The 7,379-nt window shown below is 30.0% G+C and overlaps 1 protein-coding gene across 3 annotated transcripts in view; it reads left to right on the top strand.

Annotated features, from left to right (window-relative positions):
- The first annotated feature begins 5,679 nt into the window (after positions 1-5,679).
- LOC130677965 (octopamine receptor beta-2R-like) overlaps positions 5,680-7,379 on the top strand; it is a 39,048-nt gene continuing 37,348 nt past the window's right edge. The window contains exon 1 of one of the 3 annotated variants that reach the window (XM_057484909.1): positions 5,680-6,278. The gene's annotated coding sequence lies outside the window, so the exon portion shown is untranslated. Of the gene's footprint in view, positions 6,279-6,310; positions 6,437-7,379 lie in introns of those variants that run through there. The other 2 variants (XM_057484907.1, XM_057484908.1) reach the window with 2 other exon arrangements.

Genomic DNA, 7,379 nt, shown 5'->3' with positions numbered 1-7,379 from the left:
TCATATTTTCACTACCGAGATTAGAAATAAAATCGCTCGAGGCAAACTTCATTGAAGTAAATAAATAATTCAAAAACAAATGAATGTCGGAAAAAAATTTTTTATGGGAAATAAAAATCAGATAAATATATAAATAAATATATGAATTAAATGTAGATTGAAAGGTGATTTTTTTGTGACGGCTGAATGTTTTAATTACGATGACATGGCTGAATTATGATCCTGAAGTTAGTAGAAAATTAAAAACTTTCGGATTTTTTTTTCAACACAGTTACAAAAAAAAGTCTGAGAAACGGTTGAACCTGCGAGAAAACTCCAAAACTTCCCGCTGTTTTTGAGCTTCCTGCGCTAGTGCTAGAGTTCTTCCAAAAGATTTCTCTGATACTCCGAGGCCTCCAAACATCCAACGGACGCCTTAATTTTGGTCAGAATCACCATCTAAGAAATTCGATAGAAAATCTAGGGTATCAGGCGTTTTGAGCACCTGACAAAATATCCCCGACAAAATATCTCCGGACAAAATATCCCCATGAAAAGAAAGCAAAAATAGTGAAAAAAGCCAAAAACACTGACTCAAAACTGGGTATATTTTGTGGTAGACAAAATATCCCCAGGAAAAGAAAGCAAAAATAGTGAAAAAAGCCAAAAAAACTGACACAAAACTGGGGATATTTTGTCCAGAGATATTTTGTCAGGTGCTCAAAACGCATGGAACCAAAATCTAGACCCAGGGCTTGGTATTGAGAAGAAAATGTATTTTCATTCCCTTATATGTGCTAGAGTTTTTCCAAAAGACTTGTCTAATACACACCCATGCACACGGGCGGCCACCTATAACTCGATTTTCGAAAATCGTATCGAAACCAAAACTTCCCTTTGCTTGAAAATTTTCAGTTTTCATAGCGGGAAATTTAAAAAACTAAAAATATGCACATACAAAAAATTAAAAAATCTATAAGTGCAATTTTTTCTCTATAATTTACCGCTTCGAAAAAAATTTAAAAATTATTAGACCTCGGCTGACTTCAGTGTCGTGGCTAATTTTTGTTCTGATGATCCTGAGTGATACATTATGTATATGTATAATATAATGATATTGTAGAATAGTGGGTAGCGAACATCAGATGTGATATTTGCGGAATAGGTCGATAGGAGGTCCTTTGCTAGATAACCCTACCACATGAGAAACATTCTCAATCGAGCAGAGAAATTTATTATCCTCTCTGGATATATACTCGGTTGCTCTTATGTTCTGGCTCATTCTCCTACGAGCTCTAATTTATAATACCGCCATACGGAGCTCCACGACCGCAACTACTACTACTACTACAACTACTAAAACTACTAGAACTACTAGTTCTATCACTGTACCCTTGGACAAAGAGTTACGTACATTATCAGAGAAAGCTTTCTAAGAGATATTTTACGGAGGCTATTTACACTTAGCTGAGCTAATGAAATTTTATTGTGACGAGTTGACACATCGCTGCTCATAAATGTCCAATCAACATTTTTTAAACCATTTTAACAATTCATGACTTTTATTTTTTACCTCGAAAAGGGCTTACCCTTTTTTCCTTTTGCACAAGCGGACGAACGGTCTTTGTTGCACTCGTACAGTAACCAGAGGCTGTCAAAATTTTTTTCCACCGAATGGAAGCTTCCAATAAATTAGACAGAGGATCGCTAAATTACTGAGTAGTTTATCGAACCTCGGTAGTGTTTTCTGATAAGAGATTTTATTTAAAAAAAAAATTGACAAAATTTCGGCAAAATCCGGAATAAATTAAATTACTGATTAATGTTTTCACGGAAAATTTTTGAGACGGCCCATCTTGCCTCATAAAAATTTTTATCACTAATTTCGTTCAAAATTTTATAATTTATATCTAGAGAGGGGAGGGGGGCACAACCGGGTACTTAAGGAAATATGAAAGGGACTCAAAACGTTGGATTTTTTTTTTTTGATACAAAAGTGAATGGAAAAAATTTTCAGTTGGCGTTAAAAACAAAATTTCATTTTCTGCGGGTAAAATGGGGTACCCCCTAAAAAGGCGAAGAAAAAATTATCAGATCCGAAAATATTTTCAGCTTTTTCTGAGAGCGATTAACGACAAAATTAAAAAATAATAAAAGTTCACTCTCCCGTATAAAATTTTCCGCTAAACTTTTTTTTTTCCATCAGCTCATTATGTTTAAATATCAGTTTACATTTTATGACATTAACCGTTGCAGTGACACGTAATACTGTTTTTTATGATGCCATTACATTGGCAATCAACAGCATTCTCTGTCCTAAGGTCATGTTAAAATAAACATTAAAAAAATAATAATAATAATGATAATAAAAGTAGAGTAGGCTCAGTAATTTCAAATTGCATATCCGAAGAAGATTACTCGACCACGAAAAATTATCAGCTCTCGCTACTGCACACTAAACTAATTAACCTCAATCGATAAATACAATAATTTTTCACGATAAAAAAAAATAGTTGGCTAGTCTCAGTAATCATGGCTGCGAAAATTGAATATTGAAACATTGCCGCCCTTTTTTTAGCGACCCAATAAATCACTAATTTATTTATTAAAAAATTCTTCAAATATTTAAGGAACATGAGATTAATAAATGAGTTATCGGAAAATTTAACGAACGCGATAGAAAAAATTTGAAAAAAAAAAAAAACGATAATGATAATGTAGATAAATAATAAAATAAAATAAAAGATCTCAACAATTTCCTGCGGTTTGCGAGGCAATGCCATTGTGTAATCACTGGCAATAGCTTGCGTACTCATCGTATTATTTATTCTTCATCTTGCTCATACTTGATTAGTTTATTCACTCTTGTTTCTCATACAATATGCATAGATATATATATTTACACTCCAGGATTCTCAAGCTAATATCTCACAACATGTCCGTGACTAAACTGCAATCAGCATTCACGCGATATCGACACATATTCATCGGTAATAATTTTTAAATAGGGAGGGGGCAAAGAGAAACCGCGAAGGAAATAACGGAATTTCGCGCATTCAAATAAACGCGGAATTTTTATTTTTCGAATTATGTTTCAAACCAAATTTACTGTTGTCAGGAATCAAAAGTTTTTTTGTCGGCAAAAGTGGACCAGCATTACAAATTTTTGAAAGTTCTCTTTTCCCGCCCTTATTTAAATTAAAAAAGGCGATTTAAATTAAAAACTGGGTGACGTTAAAATATATTGGATCCTTATAAGGACTTGAGTAAAAAAAAAAGCAGACTGTTGACGATAATTATAATAATTTGTCATTACTGACATGTAATTATCAGCGGACTACATGGACTATATATACCCTATCAAAAATGAAAACTTGTTTAATAACTATAAATTGATAGTTGTTTAGTGGTTACAATGTGCGCTTACTAAATGGTTTTATAACGGTTTTCCAACTTATGACAAGTAAACTGTAAATAAACTGTACAAAAATTGTCATTAGAACTATAAAAATACCATCACTTTCATCGATAGAAAAAGGTGTTGATCTGTTATCTACTTATTTTTTTTAAGACTCAGTTTAAAGTACAGTGAAAGCTGTATAATGTTACGCAGGTTTTCTTTTTGGCTCTTATTAGCGGTTTATGAGAAAAATGAGACAAAACTACGATAATTTTATATAGTTTTTACTTGCTGAATTTGCTAATTAAAAAAAATATGATAAAAGCATTTGTTGCAAGAAAATAATATTTAGTTTTTTTTTCTAATTTTATTAATACTTACGTATAGTGAAAAAATTTAATTTGCTTCTCTATGAAAATTTTTTAGTGTTATATTTATATATTATGTTTTTCAAAACGATTTCATGTTAATTATATATAAAGGAATAATAAAAATGAATAATTGTTATTAATATAAAATCTTTGATTAAAATTAAATTTAATTAAGATAATTTGATAAAAAATTCAGTCTTACTGAAAAATAATCAAAAAATTATTTTTTGATAATCATTTAAAAAATATTATCGAATTTTCGATTTTACTGAGTTCAAGCTATCAAATATCAGTTTTTCGGCCATTTTTTTGTGGTTTTAACTTGGTTGGTAAGATCAGAACTTGAGCTGTATTACCATAGACATACGATTCTAAGGTAGTTGTATGACAGTTTATAAATAGTTCACTCAAGGAGTATTTAGTTATAAGTTTTGGTATTTTTATATGTCTTTTTACAGTCAAAATTTCAGATAATGACTGAAAAATCTCTGCAAACTAACAGCTTTTAGTGGGTATAAGATAAGTTTGTTTTGCGCACATTGTAACCATAAAATTGTAATTATTTTACTGTTGAAAAACTGAAAATGAACAGTAAAACACTTAAACTGAAAAAAAACCGTTCATAAACAGTATTTTTATTTTGATAGGGTATATTTTAATTAAAAGTTAAGAGAGAAAGGCGCGTAATTAAAATCCAGACAAAGGACTTGTCAAATACGAAATAATTTTAAAAAAACTCCAGCGTTTAATATTCGTTTGATTTTTAGCATAAATTCCAATGGAATAAAAATTTTTTTTTTTTTGTAAAATAGCTCGGCTGTTTTCTATGGCTGGCGAACCAATCGAAATATGGGTTTTCGAGGGTAATACAGACTCTCAATTGGGAGCTATAAAAATTCATGATATGAGCGGCAATGTTATCGACAGTGCTTTGGAAACTTTTTTTAAAACTCGTGTCCTTTTTCAATCCCTCATGGACGGAGCTCTGGATATGGTTATGTAACTTTTAAATATCACTAATGGGGACGTTGAAAAATAATATTTTTTTTAATTTACTCATTATTTGGTTTTACTCTGCGCCATTGAATAAATTTAAATTTTTTTAGTTGAAATAAAAATGGTTTAAAAAAAAAACATACATTTAAATCTCCGCATTGCGTCACTAATGTGTTAATGCGTTATGTCAAATCTTTTAAATTATTTTTCATATTTTAATTAAATTAAAAACAAAACCCAATTTTTTTAAACGTCAAAATTTCTAATTTTCACGAATTCACATTTTGAACTTTTTAAAATTTGATCTCCATAGATCTCAATAATTGAAAAAAAAATTTTTAATTATAATTTTTTTTTGTAGAATAAATAATTATAATAATTTAATTAATCAGGACGAATAAATAAATAAAATATTAAACAATTACTCAAGGATTTACTGAAAATAAAAAAAAAAGTTACTTGGACGTTTGCCACAGGAATAAATCGTGAGCTCCGTCTCACAAGACCCTCACAAATCGTCTGGGTGGACGTCAAGACGATAACGCAAAAAATAAAAAAAAAAAAACTAAAATACGTCTGAATGAAAATACGAAAAAACAAATAAAAAAAAAAAATCCATGTGACAGTTTTGGTTGTTCGTTAACGATATCAGACGAATCGTGTCTTGATGTCAGGCAATTCTGAATGTGCCACTTTCCATCCCTCTTTAACCTTTTACCCTTTACCCTTACTCTCCTCCACACTCAGTTTCTCCTCTCGTTCCTCTTGTTCCTCTTCTCTTCTCTTATCAACCTCCAATTCCTCTCTTCTTTCTTACCCTGTTTATTTTCGCTCTCACCCCGACCTACTCGGGTATAGACGGACACCCTCGTTCACTCTCTCTCCTTCTCTTTGTCTCTATCACCTCCCTCTGGCAAGGCTCTCATTCAAGCCACCGCCGACTCCGATCCGAGTCGACTCGACTCGAGAATTCGATTCAGTCGCGGTCGACCCGCCATCCAGTGTGTGTTGTTATTATTCTCGTTATTTAACACTCTTTACTCCTTATTTTCTCTACACACTTTTTTTTAAACTCACAATTTCTCAGACAAATTTTTCTCTCCAGTGATTAATTTTTTTCTTGCCCAGTTTTGTGCTCCATTTTAAAATTCAAAACAAGTGATCGGTAATCAAGCGAATTTACTTTCGTGTTTACTTCATTAAATAAAGTGTGCAATTTTTTTCCAAGCAATAATATTTAATTTTACCTACTAGTTGCTATTATTCCTCATATATATTTTGTTAATACAGTTATTATTATTATTATAATAATTATTATAAACGAGGATTGTGTATAGAACACCGTTAGATTAAACAAAGTATCAAAACGTCAGTTTTAATTCAAGTGAATAGTGCATAATGCTTCGATTGAGCTTATTAGCCTTGTGTTTGACGTAAAAGTGAATAAAATTTATTATACTAGTTCATATTGTATATATTGATGTATAAATATACATTTGGCATCAGCTAATCTAAAAGGACTTTATTAAAATGTAAGTTTTGATTTATTATTCGAGCAAACTTTTAAATAAATTACTGGGGTAATTTCGAGTCATGTGACTCCCGACTTTGGTACTTGTGGGGCTTTAGCTGGATTTTGGGATTTTTAGTTAGCTCGTTAAAGCACGGAAATGCTTTGACTTTAACAGTTGTAAGTATTAACGGAGCGTCTAGGACATACGTCATTTATCTTGTAATTTCTTATATATAAATATGATAGGTGATTTTTCGGTTGATTTCCCTGGGAAGGGGAATAAAAATGATAACTAAATTTTGACTTGATTTTGAATTTTTATTATTAATTACTTTTGAACCGGGACCAAAATTTGAAATTAATTTATAATTTGATAGATTTTAATTAATGAGTAAAATTTATTTGATTAATGGGTCATAAATTAATTGTCTTTCACTACCAAGTCATAAATTTGAGTTCAAAAGTTATCTAGTACCTGAAATAATTTATCGTACACAGAAAAAATTTTTTTTATTTTTTATTAATTTTCCGATTCAATTTTTTTCATACAAACTTTTTATTCATTACCAGTTGTCATTTTTTGTACGCATTTGAAATATAAAAATAATATCACAGCTAAAATATTATTTTCGCATAATACATTTAAATATTTATTCAAAAAAAACGAACGTTTATTGATTTAAAATTATTTCCACGCACAATAAGTGATTTATTAAATTAACTTATTCGTTTTTTTTCAATCCAATAATTTGTATTAATAATTCATTTAAAATTAATATATGAATAATTAAACACAGTATATATATTTTTAAATATTTTATTGCTAACTGGGTTTTTAAAAATATATGACTAAATTGGTGATAACAAAATTGCATACATAAAAAAAATATTCATCGGCTATCGTTAGTTTGTTGTCGTTATTGTTATGATTATCAATGTATATATCATATGATATTTAATGACTTTCACTAGGTATCGTGATAATTACAGCAAACGTTAGCTTCGATAAATATTTAATCACGTGTATCCGATAGTTATGGGTCTGAGATATTCCCTCATCAAAGTGTACACATTATGATATGTATATAAATCTATATATGTATATATATGTATACAAATG

This window comes from Microplitis mediator, chromosome 11 (genome assembly GCF_029852145.1).
Source record: "Microplitis mediator isolate UGA2020A chromosome 11, iyMicMedi2.1, whole genome shotgun sequence".
NCBI classification, from domain to species: domain Eukaryota; kingdom Metazoa; phylum Arthropoda; class Insecta; order Hymenoptera; family Braconidae; genus Microplitis; species Microplitis mediator.
Note: the sequence above shows the minus strand (reverse complement) of the source record. Positions and strands in the feature narration are given on the sequence as shown.